We start from the raw sequence: 18,326 nt of genomic DNA, 5'->3' as shown, positions 1-18,326 counted from the left end.
TCATCTGCATGCAGTACACTTACCAAAAGCCAAGGGAAGAGAAAACCAAGTGCCAGACTTTGGAAAGTAGGGCTTTCGCTTATTTTTAGTAAAGTGACAGCCTCAGAGTATGATTCATGGCCCTCATTTTTAGGAGTGAAAAATCTGGGTTTGAAGCATGTCTGTATTTTGGAGGCAACAACCCTTGAGTGGCTCTGCAAAGACAAAGAGGGCTCCTCAAGAGGAGGGTGCGGTCCTATTCCCGAAGGATAGGGCACGACCAAGGAGGTTCTTCTATTGCAAAATACATGGCAGAGGAAACCAACCTCAGTTTGCATAATGCACCATCCTTCCAGCAAGGTCCATTGTGGCCGGCCACTTCAGCCATTGCTCCCACCCTGCCCAACAAGTGGCCAAAGAGACGTTTCCGTGTGAAGAACTTCAGTTTTCTATCTCCATGAAAAGCTGCCTCCCCTGCCTTTCTCCCATAGAAAAGAAGGAAAGGACATCACGAGAGTTCTGGAACAATGCTGCACCTTGACAGATTGAGACAGCCATCATTTTCTGCTCTGTACTTTGTGACAGGACCAACTGGCCTCTCTAGAAAGCCAGGCTGCAAAGAGTGGGGTAGGAGCTCAGGCAGGACAGGTGGTCCCAAGAAAGGCGCCATGGCTGGCTGGCAGCGTTGCTGAGCATTTCAGTGGGGGTGCAGAGGAGACGGCAGGAAGTCCCCGTGCTTTGCCGTAGTCCCATGCTCTTACAGAGGAAAACGATAAGTTAGCTTCAGCATTAGAAAGTGACAAAACATTAGCACATTAGAGATAGTTCTTCACAGCTGCACCAGCAATGTGGAAACACAGCCTGCTGTTTTCCTCCCTACAACTAATCACCAAAGGAACATAAATGGGTTTATGAACTGGATAAGGGCAGAGGTAGTTGTTTCACAGCCTGTCAACCTATTGCCTTTTGAAACCTGGAAGAAGGAGTAACCATTATAGGGCTCCCAGCTGCTGCTGCTCAGCGCTATTACCAACAGCACGGGCCACTAATTCCAGGCAAAGTGGGAGGAGTGTGTTAAAACAGGATCATTGCTGTTTCCTCAGCAAGAGTGGGCAGAAGAGCCGAGGCTGGAAGTCAAACTGGTCGCCAACTCCCCTCTGTCCAGGAAGGAGCCCTATCACGTTGGAAGCTGTCTGTGAGTGGACCTGGTACCAGCTAGGAGTGGCACTCAGGGGCACTTCAGGCTCACCTCTGCTGGCATTTGTCTATGTCAGTGGTTCCTGATTGTGGGTCAACCAGGTGTTCTTGGACACAACTCCCAGAGACCCTAACCAACACAGCTGGTGGTGAAAGCTTCTGGGAATTGCAGTTCAAGAACACCCTGGTTACCCAAGCCTGGGAACCACTGGTCTACATGCTGCCACGGCAGCTGTTTTCCTCAGGGCTCCTAAGAGTTTGCTTCCGTGCATTAGTGCCATTCCTCATGTTTGCCCAGCATGAAATCTGTGAGCAAACCACTTTCTAGTGACCAAAGCAAAGAAGACCAAAGAATCATTTGGCATTAAGGAGCGGAGGGGAGGGGATTGCAGTTTGGTCAAAATCTTCAAAAAGCTTGCAATCTGCCTTGACTACTACCTTTTCATAGTAACACAGGGTATGAATGTCATAAATCAATGAATAAATAGATAAGTAAGTAAATAAAATGGTGCATGGACAGAACCCAAGCCTGGCAGCTGGAAACAATCCTGTTCGCCTTCACACTTGGTCAGGTCTTCATCACCCTCCAAGGCAGGTTTTAAAATGCATCTTAAGCGCAATACAGCAACACACCTGAGGGCCTCCATTAGCAAATTTTCATCCAGAGGACCCTTCCCAATATAGCTTTATTATTCAGCTTTCCGCCTTTACGATTCTGGGAAATTAATTAAAAATTCACTGGTGATAACCTTCAAAATGCCACCTCCTTCTCTAAAAGAGTCAAAAGATTCAGGTTAACAGTAGCACTTCAAGTTTTGGCATGCAAAAGCAGGCAAGGTTCAACTGCATAAGCTCTGGCGGAGAGTTGTAAAACCCCACTTTATGTTCCTGCTAATGGTGGCTGAACTGAGGGGAAGCATAAGAGCCCCTTGGCAAGCTTCTCCTCTGCCTGTGCCAAAGGGTCTTGGTAATTTTTTCAGGAGAGGAGAGGTAAAGAGGGGAATGAAAAGGGAGGATGGATGGATGACACCTGATGGGTGGGGCAACTTCAGCTGCAGGGCACTTAATGGTGTAACTTTTTTCATAAAGCTGCTCTTGAGTGGATTCCACCTGCACAGCAGGAATGACACAATCAATCAGCAGCCATGATTTCAGGATGCACAAAGTTTTGTCTCATTGTGTGCAAGCCATGCAGACTCCAAAATAAAAAAGAAGTATTTAATCCGTGGCAATCTGCTGCTGTCACTGCTGATGTCAGCCCATTCTATGAGTGGGGCTTCGCAGCGAAACTGTGGCCCATAGCACCATCAAGAGGTTCCTCATTTTGCTGGTTCCTTTTAGAACCCACCTTTTCTACAGTGAACTGTCGTCCTCCCTGTTTCATTCTCGCAACAGCGCTGTCAAGCCAAGAGGGTGTGAGGGCCCTAAGTGGCCCATGCCTTATTGCCTTTGTCTTTCATTCCATTTCATTTTATCTTGTAAATCCCTGGCTAGCAGCCTTGTATTTTTTTTATTCCTGAATCTCGTATTGTTCAAAGTGCTTGGGTGTCACTCAGCTTACATTGAAGAAGATGCATAACCTTGAAGGGGATGCTGGCAAGAGAGAGAGATTTTCTGCCTTTGACAGAGGTGTTACAGCGAAACAGGTAGGTGCTTACCTGGCAAATAGATGCTTAGAAGAAGTGAGATTGTAGAATCCTTTCATAATTGGAGGATTCCTTAAAGATGATGATACCTGCAGGCTGCAAGAGTCACCTGTGCTCAGCGATGGTACCCTCTTTCCAAAGGAACTTCCTTTGACTTTATCACCTTTTTGGCACCATGCAAATGCATTTCTCTTCTCTTCTCTTCTCTCCCCTTCCCTTCCCTTCTGACCATACCTGCCTAGCCAAACGTTACTTCATATCCCCCAATGGGTTTGTATCATACATTTGCAGTCAGATGACACTCAGCCATTAGCAAATCATTTACTCTGTGAGCATGCTAACTGCAGATAATTCCTCCTTTGGCCAGAAACTTCTACTTTTTTCCTGTGGATCTTTTTTTTAAATGTCGCATTGCTGCATGTGTGAATGGTCTTATCATAATGTTTTTTAACTAGTGTCATTGTGCATGTTCTTTTAAAGGTTCCCTGGTGGTGTTAGTGTCAACGCATTGGTTAGCTTCTTTCAAATGATTTCAACAAGACGATCTAGGCACTTATTGAACTGGAAGGAAATGACTCAGTAACCCAAACACACACCCTGGAATCAATACCATGTGACCCCAAAGCATGACAGGAACATGATTAAAAGTCACATTTCACTGGTGTGACCGCGGCCTTTACCTTAAGATAACCTAAACCTGCAGCAAGAAGGTTGGGGGAATATAGATGCTGATGCTAGAAACCTTAAACTTTGCCTTTTGGATGCAGAAGTGTTTTCTTTATGCCCAGGCTTTGTTCTGTTTTAAAATCATCTGTCTGATTCTTTGAGTCTTTCATCTTGGCTCTTGCATTATTCTGAAGAATAAACTGAATTTGATATTGAAAACTTAGATTATTTTTCAATACAAGGAAAATATTTAAATGCAAGCAAAACATCTGACCAGTGAAGCAGAAGCAATTATATAAATTGCATGTAAATGAACATGGCAAGAAAAGCTGGGATCATGTAATTAGTTATGAGTTTCCAACATTAATCAGTGATAGAAAATACTAGCTTCCCTACACCAGAACAAGGGGGTTCTTCTAGGTGCCCTTTTTTCACTTTTAGCTCAAAGCTATCTGTGTTACAGATAAATGTCATTGAGGCTAAAATGTGTTCCAGAGACTGGATCCTAGCAGACTGTTGTGGTTCTGAACCCTTAAAAAGGCAGTATACAAAGCTAAACAGTAAGTGTACAAGTATTAACAAAGAATTACCTACTGAAGCCCAATCACAAAACTAAGTGAACTAATCAGCAAATGACAGGAGTTGTAAAGAGATTGTCCTACATTAGCCAGTTAGACGCTTTTCAGCACTTAAAGGACCCCCTCTTCCAAAAATGGCCCTCTCTCCTCTTGCCCCTTGGCCTTCTGGATTTGTGCTTCATCATTCTCTTCAGCCACCATGGAGGCCTCTGCAAAAATGGATGCACACAAACACACACAGTACATTACGAAGCCCACACAAAGAGGAAGCTGCACTCTGTGAATTTAAATTTAAAGTGAAGTTTCCCCTTCCCAAGAAAACAGGCGATCGTAGCCAGGTCTGTTAGTCAGAGAACACTTGCAACCATGACTGAGCTCTCTCTCTCTCTCTCTCTCTCTCTCTCTCTCTCTCTCTCTCTCTCTCACACACACACACACACACACACACACACACACACACACACACACACACACACACACACACACACACACACACACACACACACACACACACACACACACACACACACACACACACACACATATCCTTTCTGTATTATCTCCAAATGCATCTGAGTGAAAGGGCAAGCAGAGCTGGAAAGAGATGATTGCTTCTTTCAAGGGGAATGAGAGCATCCACGGAGACAGGAACATGCCTGCATTCTGATTCGCAATCATTCCCACGAGTCAGGAGGTGGCTGGGCTTGTTCAATTTAGGAAGGGCTTTCACCGGATCAGTGGTGGGAATACTGCAGCCACATTGGACTTGATGATGCCCCAAGACAGTGATGCTCAAGCACTGCAGCAAAAGAGCAAAGCGACAGTCCTCCCAGGACACGCCAACCTCGAGGTCTCTGGGAAGCACCTTGGTGAGCCTGGAGGGGACTTCCAGCAGCTTCTCTCCCACAGGTGACTGAAGGCCGGTCAGAGCATGTCTCAAGGAAAGCGGCGGGCACACATGAATGCTTGGGAGTGGTTTGAAGGCATCCTTCTGGGGCCCCACATGGTTTCTGCAGGGCCTGAAGGCTGATCGAGAATGGAAAAGCCACTTCTCCCCCATGTCCATCACACCCCTCACCAAAAAGCCTGGCTGAGATGAGAATGCTGTGTTCAAACTGCGCTCCTAGAAAGATACAGCTCAAAACAACCTACTTTTATCTATCTTCTCTCTACATTTTAATACCCCTTTTCATTTATAAAATCTCCCAAGACAGAGAGAAAGATTGAGAGAAATAAAGGAATGTGGTGGTATCTCCAGGGGGCAGTGGAATCATGTCTGTCATGCATATACCATGCTTATGTTTTCTGAGGTCATCAATTCCCCTCCTCTCCCAGACGGAGCAGGCTTGGCACCTATCCCACCAGCAGCACGGTGCCACCAGGTGCCCAGTGCCAGCTGAAGCAAGACCAGCATGGCTGCTACTTGCGTTTCAGCCCACCATAGTTTTGCATTTCATTCCTACACGCACACACCCTTCTTTTAAAGGATCTGCCTATTTCAAACGTGTTTGAAACTTCCTTGAAAATCATGGGATGCAAATATTTTAGCTGCAAATGCTTGGTATGCACATAGAGGTCCCTGACATAGAACACACTCTTTCCTTCAAAGTGTAAGACTTGAAAGAAGATGTAATGCCTAGAGTTCAAAGCCAATGTGTCAGTTTTTCACGGCTCTAAGAGCTTATTCCATGGAGCACCAGCTTCTTCCTCACTCTAAAGATGGTCAAGATCATCATTTGCTAAAAACAACGCCCACCCCCTCAGTGCCTCTGTGGGCAGGACCCTCTCTAGTGCACCCTGCAGCAAAGCCCCCCCTCTCCCCCTCCCGACTGTAGCATGGGCCCTGCTCTGCTGGCATGTAGGTGGAAGCTTCCCCCTAAGAGCAGCAAATGCACCTGCCTGCGAAGACTCTTTCCATGGCCCTTTCCATGCACTGCTATTGCCGTGCTCTTTGGTTTCCTTATAAGCAGGGATTTGTTTTATTTCTGTTCGCAGAGAGAAGAAGTAAGGTGGGTCGAAGCTGAGCATGAAAGAGCAACAGGAAGAAAAAGCTGAGAATAATGTTGTTTCTCTCCCTGAAACAGCAGCCTGGAGTGGGAGAGACATTCCCATAATTTCGTTTGGTCCAGGTTGAATCATAACTGAAGTCACAATGCGGCAGCTGTTTTTTCCCCCCTGATGTTTTGGGCACCAGACGGCTGCATTTTATGGCCTCCGTAGCTTCCAAACCAGTGAGCCTCCACTTGGTAGAGTCGTAATATGCCTTAATATTTTCATTTTGATGTAATTTGCGGCCCCAGCTTTTTAAATATCCGCTCTGTAATAATGTTTAATTTCAGGGGTCACTCCGCCAAGGAGTATATTAAAGCTTATAAAACTCATTTCCAAAGCTCAAATATCAAGCTGTGATCAGGTTAGGAGGGCAGCATCTGTGAATATTTCATCTTTTATCATGCTGATAATAAGGAGATGACAGAAGCGCATTATTACAATGAGAGAACTGCTCATTTCAGCCTCAACTGCGGGAAGCTGGGGGGCTCCTGTGTGTGTTACTCAATAAAAGCAATTCTGATATGAAAAGCAAGTTTATGGAGTCGCCACTGTGTCATATTTGATTGTAATGAATAATATATGGAACTGAAGCCGGAGCAGCTGTGGGGTGAGGTGGGGGGCAGGGGCGGGGATGGGGGTGGGGGTGGGGGGTTAGGAGGAATGGACTCAAGTTTTAACAGCAGGAGAGAAGGGCCCTTGGCCATGGTGTTCAGCAGGGCAGTTGACGGTCCACAGAGGTGCATCCGGGAAAGCCAAACCGTTTTGAGCCAATCCTGCCCATGTGGTCTTTGATGCCGAGCCAAGGGGGTGCTGGGTTGTTTCTGTTCAGCATTGCCAGCCATTGCTTCCCCCACGGCTGACCAAGACATGCACTCCCTCCCAGAACACGAAGGCACAAAAGTCCAAATGGCTGACCATCAGAGACACTTCCTGAGCATGCGCACAAAGAGACAGAGAGAGAGAGAGAGAGACTCTGCCCTGGGAATCTTGCTGTGCAGTGCTGGGCAACAGCATCCTGGGGGCTTGTATAGGGTTGGAACTGCAAAAGGCTGAGACTTAACCTTTGGCCCTTGCCAGGCTCCTGAGCATCTTCCTCAATCAACTCTGCACTTTGACAGCCTCCCCAGAAGCCAGTGTCGGCACCTGCTCAGCTCGGTGGTGAGGCTTGTTCCGTGACCATTTGGGCCAGGGATCCACCTGAAGCAGGCACCTTGCTTAGGGAACCTATCGGGCTGCCTAGCCTTTTTCTGTTTCATGGGGCAGAAGTCATCCTGGCCCATGGCCTCTGTTCCAGGGAGGAGTGGGCGCAACCCATTTCTCAGTGCAAGCCCTCACTACACACAGATGCGCGTGCGTCTCAGCACCCTGGAGTTATAGGGGACATTAGGCTTCCACCCTGCATCCCAGGGCTTACTCAAAGTCTCAGTCTGATAAAGTTGTAAGAGTGACAGAGTGATAACCCTAAGAATTAAAAGTCAGAAGCAGAGATTACTCTCAGGGACTTGAGCCACAGCCATTTTCTGCATCAGAGGGTGGATGTATGACTCTGTGTGAAAACCGGCCAGGAGGAGAGAGCTGAATGACACCTCTGGTGAGGCGGTGCATGTCCTGCTGCGTCCTTTTAGTGCCATTCATCAAAAGGAGGAGCCCACACTGCCAGAGCAAAGAAGTCAATCACAGGTTGTGAGGCCGGTCCCGTTGATCCCTTTGAGTACCAAAGCGCACCGTGCCGCGCAGGCAGCTGAGGCCAGGCCAAGGCAAGAGCTCCATGCCCAGCAATGGCTCCCCCTTCCCAGACCCCTCTTCTAGCCTCAGGTGCCCCACACAGACCACTGTCTGCCCTGACACACACAAAAGTAAGTAGGAGCGTGTAGGTAACCTTTTGGATGGCTAGAAGTGCCTTTTGGCCTGTTAATAGAAGTTATTAGCAAACTTGTAGCTTTTAAAGTCTTTCTTAAATTGAAGTGCTTCATGTAAATTAAAATGTTAAGAACATAAATCATAGTGCATGAATCAGTGCAGCTGCTGATTCAGCAGTTCCTCCACTCTAAAGGGATCAGCTTTGCTTCTTAAAACAAAGAAATGTTCCTGTTTGGAGCTTGTAATGATCTTGTTAATGGAATATTAACTATCTGTGTGCTCTGAATTGAATATAATGGCAAGGAGTTATTATATCTCTTTGGATTAGATAAAACTGAGCAAAGACATTCCCTCAAAAGTGTTGACCCTCTTCCTGTTAATCGTAATAGCAACTTAACAACCTATGAAGAGCTTGGCTGCAGGATCAGGCCACAGGCTTACGTAACTTGGCATCCCATTTCTCACAGTGCTTTGAAAGTCCACATGTACTGTATTCACTGTATTCACCAGATCACACCCTCCTCAGGATTCTCCATAAAATGAGGGAGATCAAGTACTTTCGCAGAAGCCTTTTTTGAATTGTTCCCCTCAATTTTGAGGACCTTCTGAGGAATTTACAACTTAGTTTTTACTAAGCAGAGGGTCTATGAGAAACCTTTCTTTCTAAAAAATGCTACGGCCATTTGTTTTTTATCTGTAACAGTCAGTGGAGAAGCAAGCAGCCTAAGATTCTGAGAAGTGAGATCCTTGCCCAAAGTCAAGGGGAAGCACCAGAGAGGACCAGAAATAAATGTTGTCTCTTCTGCCCAACCTTGGATTCTGCTGAATCCGGCCTCATCGGCTCAAATCAATGGCCTGATTGACTGCTACTACGGGGCAGAGCCCAACCGGCCTCCATCAGGACTCAGGAGCAAAGGGCAGCCATCAAAGGGGGCCTGCATAGGCAGGAGACATGGCAGCCTGGCAGCCGTAGCTCTTCAGGCACTCCGTCCACCAAATCTAGCTCCTTGAGTCTGTTCTTCACTTCCACTGCGTATTCATAATGGATTTTGTTTAGATTAGTGGTTCTTAACCTTGGGTTACTCAGGTGTTTTTGAACTGCAGCTCCCAGAAACCCCAGCCAGCACAGCTAGTGGTGAAGGCTTCTGGGAGTTGCAGTCCAAAAACACCTGAGTAACCCAAGGTTAAGAACCACTGGTTTAGATTATACCTGACTAGCCCAGTGGGTTTTCCTACTTTCTTCAGTTTAAGCTTGCATTTTCCTATAAGAAGCTGATGATCAGAGCCACAATCAGCTCCAGGTCTTGTTTTTGCTGACTGTATAGAGCTTCTCCATCTTTGGCTGCAGAGAACATAATCAATCTGATTTCGGTATTGCCCATCTGGTGATGTCCATGTGTAGAGCCGCCTCTTGTGTTGTTGGAAAAGAGTGTTTGTGATGACCAGCTTGTTCTCTTGATAAAACTCTTATCAGCCTTTGCCCTGCTTCGTTTTGAACTCCAAGGCCAAACTTCCCTGTTGTTCCTTTTATCTCTTGACTCCCTACTTTAACAGGTGTTAGTCCCCCCCTCTATTCAGCACTGGTTAGGCCCCACCTTGAGTCTTGTGTCCAGTTCTGGACACCACACTTCAAGAGGATGCTAACAAATGAGAACAAGTTCAGAGGAGGGCGACAAGGATGATGATCAGGGGGCTGGAAACCAAGCCCTAGGAGGAACGGCGGAAAGAACTGGGCCTGTTTAGCCTTGAGAAAAGAAGACAGAGGGTTGATATAACAGTTTTCGAATATTTGAAAGGCTGTCATACAGAGGAGGGGCAAGATCTGTTCTTGCTCATCCCAGAGTGTGGGACATGCAACTATGGGTTCAAGTTAAAGGAAGCCAGATTTTCATTGAATGTCAGGAGACACTTCCTAACTGTTAGAGCAGTACGACAGTGGAACCAGTTACCTCGTGAGTTGCTGAGTTCCAGCACTGGAGGCATTCAAGAAAAACTTAGATCATCACCTGGCAGATATGCTTTGATTGTATTCCTGCCTTGAGCAGGGGGTTGGACTTGATGGCTTTGTAGGCCCCTTCCAACTTCAATTTTCTATGACTCTGTGATGGACTTGAACTTCACGCTGAGGGCTCCCAGAGCATTCATTCGGCCTTCTCGTCCCAGTGGCAACAGCATCACCTTTGCAGACTGAGGACGTCTTGCCAGCAGCATCGAAAGCACCTCTCATTTTACTCACCAGCCCTGGAAATAGCAGCAGAGTACCACTGAGCATCTGCAGAATGCCTTCTCCTCCCCATGCAGTGGTGTTGCCTGGTTAAAAGAAAAGAAAAGAAAAGCCGTGGCTGCATAATCTGGGTTACACTCATTGTGGCGCATCAAGGCCTTCAGCAAACAGAGATTTGCAAGCACACTCAGCAGTGTATGAAGTCCAGCACAATTAGAGGGCTTGCAGTGGAGCCCTTGAAGGCTGGTGCTGGCCACGGCTGTAGCCCTGCCTTTCCACTCAAAGAGCCGTGATGAGGCTCTCCCTCTAAAACCAGCACTTTGGGGATCAAAGGCTGAATATTAAAATAAATTTCAGTGATCAGTTAAACTGACCCGTCACTCTTGAAAGTGACTGCTTTGCTAACAGCTTCCTGATAAGTAAAGCAATTAGCTGCTCTAAAAACAAAATCTTTTAAATGCTAATAACCATTGTTTTCTCACATGATAAGTAAAAAAAGTCATGAAGGGTTAGATGATTGCAGAGATTTAATTGAGACAAAAAATGAATAGTACAGATTTAATTGAATATCTCAAAGAAAAGAAAATGGTGTATGTGTTTTCCTAATAGAGCTGTGATGGACCCTCTTACCCCATCCATGTAACAAAATGTCCTGTAACAATAGAGCTGTGATTTGCTGAAATTAAAATGCTATTATGCTGAAATTAGGGCTTCAATATTTTTAGCTTCTTTAATAGGCCTTGAATTTTACAGGACATCTGATAACAGACAATTAGACTTCATCTTACAGAAACTCTGCTGTTTCCTTGAGGAAAGCCTTTCCCCCCCCCCTTTTTTTTTAAAATTCTTCCACAGAGGTTAACACAAAGGGGTCTTCTAGACACATGCTTCAGACTAGGAAAAAGACATTAGCATATAAATGTCCCTCTGGGACTGTAGGATTCCACTGACAATGGCCTCTGAAACCACCTAGTAAAACAAGAGGTGCAGCCCCCCCAGATGTAGAACCATGGTGAGCTCAGAGACGAGCCCTGGGCCTGATCCTGTGCTCATACGGCACTCGCTGGTCACAGCTCTCCATTTGCCAGCCAACAATGTGAGCTGAGGGTAGCAAAGCAAGGCTAGAGAGTGGTCTGTGTGCCCATCAGGGCCTTTGATGTCCCGACTTGGCTCCTACGGCTGCAAATGCATGCATGGTTGGCCATTCCTGGATGCTAGATGAATTCCAACAACTCCTATCCTCGTGGCATGGCAGCCCAAGATTTCTGACAATTTTCTTCCCGTCTTTGGGTTGTTTTTCTTTTCCTACCTTTTTCAATATCTATGCATGACAAAAACATTTAGAATGTTGGCATCAATCTAATACATGTTGAATTGGCCATGACACTAAATTCAAAGGGGCTTACCTCTAAGCAAACACGTGTAGGGCTACACTATGCATTAACAGCTTGGATTTCACTCCTGCCAGCTCTGAACCACAATGAAAAGGTCAAGGAGATTAAACGGCATATTTTAAAATGGTAATTGGATAGACCATGCAAATGACAGCTAATTCACATATTTTACAATCTGAAAATTTTAACTTCTATGCAAAAATGGAGAACAAACTGGGATTCATCTAGAAGATTAAGGTCTTTGACCCTATTTGGGATTGACTGATCAGCTGAAGAGAGATGCTAATTTTTAAATTGTTTAGGGTTATGCTATTTTCTATTTTCAGTAACTTATGGTTATAATTAAAAATACACTTTTAAAGTGGCCTTGTGGTACTTCTCTTAGACTGTGTGAGAGACTTTCCTTGTAAAATCTAGCATTTTATTACATTTTCATGCATCTTCCTGGATGATTAAACACACCATGGCAACCTTCAGAACAATCATGATAATCTAAAAAATAAACATGATGTCTGTTCACACCAAACCATACTTACCATGGAAATGTGTATTAGACCCTGCTTGGAGGTGCTCTGTACAATTTCCCTTACAGGCCAACTTAAATGCAGACCTACATGGCAAATCACAGAAGCCGATATGTTTATAGCTGTTTCTAGGTTTGTCACATTATCCCAATTAATACCTAATGCCAAAATTACATCAGCCAGACAAGCTTTTCAAAATCCATCTAGATACCTCAGTGTTTTTTTTAATTGGAATAATTCCAGACAACGTCAAAATTACTTAATTTCCTAAGCTTTATTGCTACATTGCTTTTATGTTTTATAAGCATAACATGAAATCCAATAGTATTAAAAACATGGAACTTTTGAGAAGTCACAGGTATGTAATTTCATCTTGCAAGAATCATCCTTACAAATATATGAATACTGAATTTAAGCTTTAGGCAAGTACTCAGGTCTAAAACAGAGGAGCATAACATATTTTAAGAGTAAAAAGAAGAATGTGAATATATAAAATACATTCTGAAAATGCCTATAAAGGCAGAGAATACATCTCTAGAACACAACAAATTTCTTAAGAAGCTCTAAGCATATTAAGATACACAGAAAAACATTTGTAAATAAAGCTCACCTATTTTGATTTTTTCAGTCTAGGTGAAATCCATTGATTTGTTTTCTGGAGCTACTTTCTTATCTGTGGCCTTGATAATATCTCCTTGCAGATGTCTCTCGCTCTGATTCTTCTGATGAGAATGTGAGAAATCATGGGTTATTTATATATTCTAATGTCTGATTACCTATCTTGATGGGAAGCAATGCCTATCCCCACCTCTAAGTAACAACTGTTGTCATTTGGCAGGTTTTGTTTACATTAATTGCCTGATAGCAGCCGTGCTTGCCAATAAGCAAAAGTAATAAATAATCCATACATCAAGTTGACAGCAAGAAAGTGATATGTGTATTTATACCAATTATCCTTTAGTTGTCAGTGTTTACTATTATCATATATATTGTGTATGTATTTGGAAGCAAACTGGAATAGAATATTGCCAAATAATTGCTTGCCAGACTGGATTATAGTAAACAATGTTTGCAAGTGACGAAGTTAAAAGTAATAGACTTCTGATGCAGTTTTAGGGTGGTTTCTAGATCCCCTACAATTGTTTTAGCATTCTAGAACGGACAAGGTATCCAATGGTGACATGGAGCTCTATCTATCCCTGTCCCATGACATGCATGTACTAATATATGGGACTAAATATGTTTGTCTGCGATGTCACTTTGCATTCACCTATAAATAATAAAGTATGCTGCAAACTTTCCTTTATTCCACAAAAGCAGCTGCCTATTTACATGATAGAGCTCTCCAGGGTTTCAGACCAAAGACTTTCCCAGTCTTCCTTCCCAGGTGAACATCTTTTACATTGGCAAGCAAATCAGGCATGACATAGGCAAGGAACAGGGAAGCCATGGCCCATGCAGGCTGCAGCGATTATTTGTCAGCAATTATCTCATGTCACTGATGGAATATAACAAGGTCTCTGAAGTTGTTGAAATGTTTTTAGAAACGCGGATTGGCAACATTCAGTGGTGCAAGATCTACTCTGCAGATCCTGCAGATATTTTGCAATGTGGTTCATGAACAGAGCTGAACCCTTGGCTGGTTTATCCCCCACCCTTGGTGGGGAAAGACATACACCACACTCTGCCTGCATCACCCCCTTAGATTCACTCACAGCCAGAACACAGCCCCTGAAGCCCTTCCCAAGTTGGAATTTGGCCTGGCCAGAACAGTTGCCCACTTGTGACACAGGTCATGGAAATCATGTATTAACTAGGAACAAAATGACCTGACTAGTCATACTCCTTTCTAAGAACAGGCAGGTCGAGAGTGGAATTGGATAGCCTGGGGACTGAGTGAGGGATTCCTAATATTTAAGAAAGACTCCCAGAGGCACAAAGAGCAACTATGACTCTGGCCTCACAGGAGGAGCACAGTCCAAAGCTGGGAAGAACAGGCGCAGAGGAGCTCGGTCTGAGACTGACGGGACTCTTTTTCCATAGCTCTCCTCCACCCCGAGTGGCTGCTGCTTTCTGGACCTCTGGAAATTCACATGAGCTCCATGCACTGGTCAGATGGGCCAATTGTTTCAGAAGGCTTTACCATCTGGGGCCAAACTGTGTGCAACTAATGGTGAGAGCCAGGATCAGCCCCTGAGGTTTCTTCATTTTCTGGGCACACCTATGGCTTGAGCACCCTGTTCTCTCAGACAGAGAATGAGAGAAAACAATTTTCAGACAGAAATTGCATTCTGGACACAGAATCTCTATCACCCATGATAACTGGGGAAAAACAAGGGCCAACATCACCACTCCTTTGAGGAATGGCTTCTTATTTCGAATGGCCACCTGATTTTGGCCAGCAACATTAACCTGGCTAGTGAGCTCCCCAGTTGGGGGGCAAGGGAGGGAGTGTCGGTCAAAGAGTGAGGCATAGGTGACCCTCCAAAAAGAAAACAAGGGATGGCAGGAGAAGTCAGGCAGTCGGGGGAGGGGAGCTGTTTTGTCACCAGCTTCCTCTGCTCCTCTTGAGGCTGGCCAGTGACTCCCACACCTCCCCCCCCCATGGCCCCACATAGAGCCTCTGCTGCAATCCCCACACCAAGATAGCCCCACATAAAGAAAGCCAACCATCCAACGGCTGTGCAAATCTCTCCCCATCTCTCCTCCTGCCTCGCTTGGGGCATGAGCAGTATACATTTGGCTCTGTCAACCCTATAAAAAAATCTGTCACTTTGAATTGCAAGGCTAAAGCTTAACGTGGCGAGATCTGTTCAGCTTCCCAATGCCTTGAGAATATTTTGTTCAGTGTATGGTTATCTCTCGCTCTCTCCCTCTTTCTCCCTTTCTTTTCTGCCAGGCATGCTGCTTCTTGTACATGTCAGCCAAGTCGACAAGAGTGCCGTTCAAAGGCAGATGATGCGGCTCCTCCTGCTGTTTGAGCAAACAGATATTCAATAAGACTTGACTTTCACCACTAACCAGCAGAGACACAGAATCCCACATCTGTGGAAGAAGGGGGAGAAGTTGTCTCAGGCAGGAGGGCTCTGCCTAGGAGCCCTGTTAAACCCCCTACGCCTGAGCTGGCTGTGTCAGCTAGTCATCTGCTCTCCCAAGAAAGGGAGCCAGACTAGATGTCATTAGAAGAAGAGGAGTTAACATGTCATTACGCAGAAATCGCCTTTGAAAGGACAAGATGATCTGTTTATTTTAACATGAACTGTGTGTGGACAAATTAACCAGCTTTTGTTTTCTACTTGGATATCTGGGAAATAACACAGCTCTGTTAGCATGTCTGATATCTCAGGCACATAGCACTGAAAGATTTGCATGCCTGAAGGGATAACACTGTAAGAAATGGAAACAAGCATTTGCCTTCTATGATATGACTGACCTTAATTTCAGCCAGAAGTTTGAGGATGACTTTTGGGATGGGATACAATAAAAGCTAGAATGGGACTTAAAGGGCATAGCTTTTAAGTAGAGAGGAGTTAAGGTCTCTCAAGTGGACAATCAAGGAGAGCAACTGTGCTTTTTCTATCTTCACGATGCCAGGCATCTCTGTTGTTGCTGCGTTACCCCCTCTGGGAACCTGTCTCTAACTCCTTCTTGGTGCTGAATTTCTGAGCAGGATCAGAGAGACAGACATAACCTCAACAGAGACCAGTTCTGCTGAGATTAAACACAGTCCTTTTTGCTATCAAAACTCTTACCTGGTGAATCCTTGATTATTTTAGACAGTGCCAATGTACATTGAACTCTGTGCTGCTCCCAAACTTCTTTGGAGTTAATGTGGTCCAGCACAAGGTAAAGCAGGATTTGCTTTCCAAGAACATTATTAACTCCCAGGACTTGAGATTGTCTTTCCTTGCAGAATCCAGATTCCAATCTTGAATCCATTCTATAATTATTTTGGCTGTCTTTTAATAATTTAAGCAATCAATTCATGGAAAAGTTAAGGCATTCATTGTCCTTCTTCAGGTACTCAGAAAAACAGAAATTTAAAAACCATCTGAAAATCTGCACTTGAATTTTATATAATTAATGTACAGTCCTTTACAAATAGCAGTTGAAAGCAATGAGGAATGAGATAAGCAAGACTTGATATTATCTTTGACAGGAGGAGTAAATGCAGTTTTGTACAAGAATATCCTGCATAAAGCAGTCCATGAAACACAGTCAGGGTTTCTTGCTGAGTCCCCACCCCCCACCTGTTTCCCACAGATACGTTGCCTTGCTTTGCTATGGCATAACTCTGTGGGAAGGAGGGCATTGACTGAGTGAGAGGCTGGAAGACTTCTTGCTCCAAATGTGGAAATTGAGCTCAGAAAGCATTGCACTTTATGATCAACTTGCAGGAACCTGGCTCTGTCTTTGAAGATGCAAACCTCTCTCAGTTGGCTCAGGACTGAGATGTCAAGCTCCATTCATGTGGGGCATTCCTCCTGAGTGGGAAGGGAGGCAAGGAAGAGCACAGGGGCCAAGTGGCCAGCCGAATCAAGCATCCATAGCTCAGAGGCAGCTGGGTGAGGTGCCCAAGAAGAAGCAGGCACTGCAGATGAGGGACAATTGGTCGGTTGGTCGGTCGGTCGGTCGGTCGGTCGGTCGGTCGCCACCACCACCACCTCCCCACCTTTCTCCTTAAAAGGACCCAATCAACTGGGCATGATCCTCCCAGATGGGAGCCGGTCCACCACATGAGACAGTGGCCGCAGCAGCTGTCACAGCTGCAGGCTCTAATGAGTTCCGGCTGTCCAGAGTCATGGTCCAGAGACAGCAGTTGGGTGGGCAGCAGGAGACCAGCAGGGATGGGGGTCTTCCAGGCTGGCAGAGGGAGAGAGGGTGTTGGCGGAGAAGAAACAACCAGGCAGTACAGAGACAGGCAGGTGCCTTAGTGCATTTAAACAACACCCTTGCCTGGTGAGCACATCCCACTCAACAGCGAGCAGGAAGATTGCCCTAAATGACAGCTGATGTGCTCAGAGCTCCAGATATTGGGTAGGTGGGCAATTGGCAAGCAGGGGTAGCTGGTGATGGCAAGTGAGTGAAGTAGAAGCAAGGGGAGCCAGAGATCAGTCAGCCCTATATCTGTGGGCCAACAGCTTGAGGGTGCTGCTCCCTTGGGCTGTGCAAGGAAGGAAGGAAGGAAGGACACCAAGCCGGAGATAACAAAGCAGTCCCCTTTCCAGAAAGTGGTTGCCATCAAAGGCAAGAGATGCTAGATGAAAATTCCTTAACAGCAATCTCCATCCAAATTAAATGACACAAAAAAACTCGAAAGGGGGGGGGGAACTGGCCACAAGACGCCTCACACCAAGAATTCCAGGGAAACTATAGGGATGATCAGAAGGAGGAGGCGGAGGAGGAGGATGGCAAGGTCAAACACGTCAGCCATGATCGCCATGGACTATAAAAAACACAAGCATTACAAAGAAAGAATGGAAGGACAATGAACTAAAATGGAATTTAAAAGAGTAGCAACACGTGTGAGTCCTAACTCCTTAGCAGGCAAAAAATGCAATCTGAGAAACAAGAGCAATTTTAAAGAAGGATCAGTGAGGATTATAAAGGAAAGATCTGCACTGCAGTGAAAAAACTGATTCAGAGACTGGTTTGAGAAAGAGAAAGTAAAGGCATAAACTAGGAAGAAATGAAAAACAGAAGCAAGCCCATCAAAAGGAACAGAGGATCACAAAACCACCTAAACTCTTAGGTCCTAAACTCTGGCGGAGCTGCTACTGCCGTCTAAGCAATTAGCAAAAGCTTCCAGAAAGAGATGAAGGAAACCAATGTAGAAGTCCTGCACTCTCTTTCAGCAAGGACGGCAATTCCAGCACCCCTGGCCAAACCTACCCTGTGTTTCCAGATGACACACCATGTTGTACGTCATCATGACACAGCTGTGTTTTGAGGACTCCCACAAGGGCCATGAACTGCCTTTCCCTCTGTGCCTTCATGCAGCCCCAGTTCCCCTGACATTTGGCCACCTGACCATCCTGTGAGAGGGAATGAGCCATCACTTACAATGGACTGATGGGAGGGAGAGGAAAGGAGTATTCTAAGGCCCCTCATTGAGTCCAGAGCTCAGCTTGGAAAACCTCCCCTCCAGTCAAAGGGCCAAAGCTTTCCCTCTGCTGAGGAAGGGCCCACCACCACCACCACCAGCA

At 45.5% G+C, this 18,326-nt stretch overlaps 2 long non-coding RNA genes across 2 annotated transcripts; one reads left to right on the top strand and one right to left on the bottom strand.

The window, feature by feature from the left end:
* Positions 1–2,509: 2,509 nt before the first annotated feature.
* LOC140701984 (uncharacterized) lies at positions 2,510–3,707 on the top strand. Its single transcript, XR_012081020.2, has 2 exons — positions 2,510–2,822; positions 3,303–3,707. It is a non-coding gene; the product is annotated as an uncharacterized LOC140701984 (long non-coding RNA).
* A 6,037-nt stretch (positions 3,708–9,744) lies between these two features.
* LOC140702094 (uncharacterized) lies at positions 9,745–18,091 on the bottom strand. Its single transcript, XR_012081144.2, has 3 exons — positions 12,731–18,091; positions 12,133–12,206; positions 9,745–10,288 (listed from the first exon to the last, which is right to left on the bottom strand). It is a non-coding gene; the product is annotated as an uncharacterized LOC140702094 (long non-coding RNA).
* Positions 18,092–18,326: the final 235 nt, after the last annotated feature.

Source organism: Pogona vitticeps, chromosome 9 (assembly GCF_051106095.1).
Source record: "Pogona vitticeps strain Pit_001003342236 chromosome 9, PviZW2.1, whole genome shotgun sequence".
Classification (NCBI taxonomy): Eukaryota; Metazoa; Chordata; class Lepidosauria; order Squamata; family Agamidae; genus Pogona; species Pogona vitticeps.
Note: the sequence above shows the minus strand (reverse complement) of the source record. Positions and strands in the feature narration are given on the sequence as shown.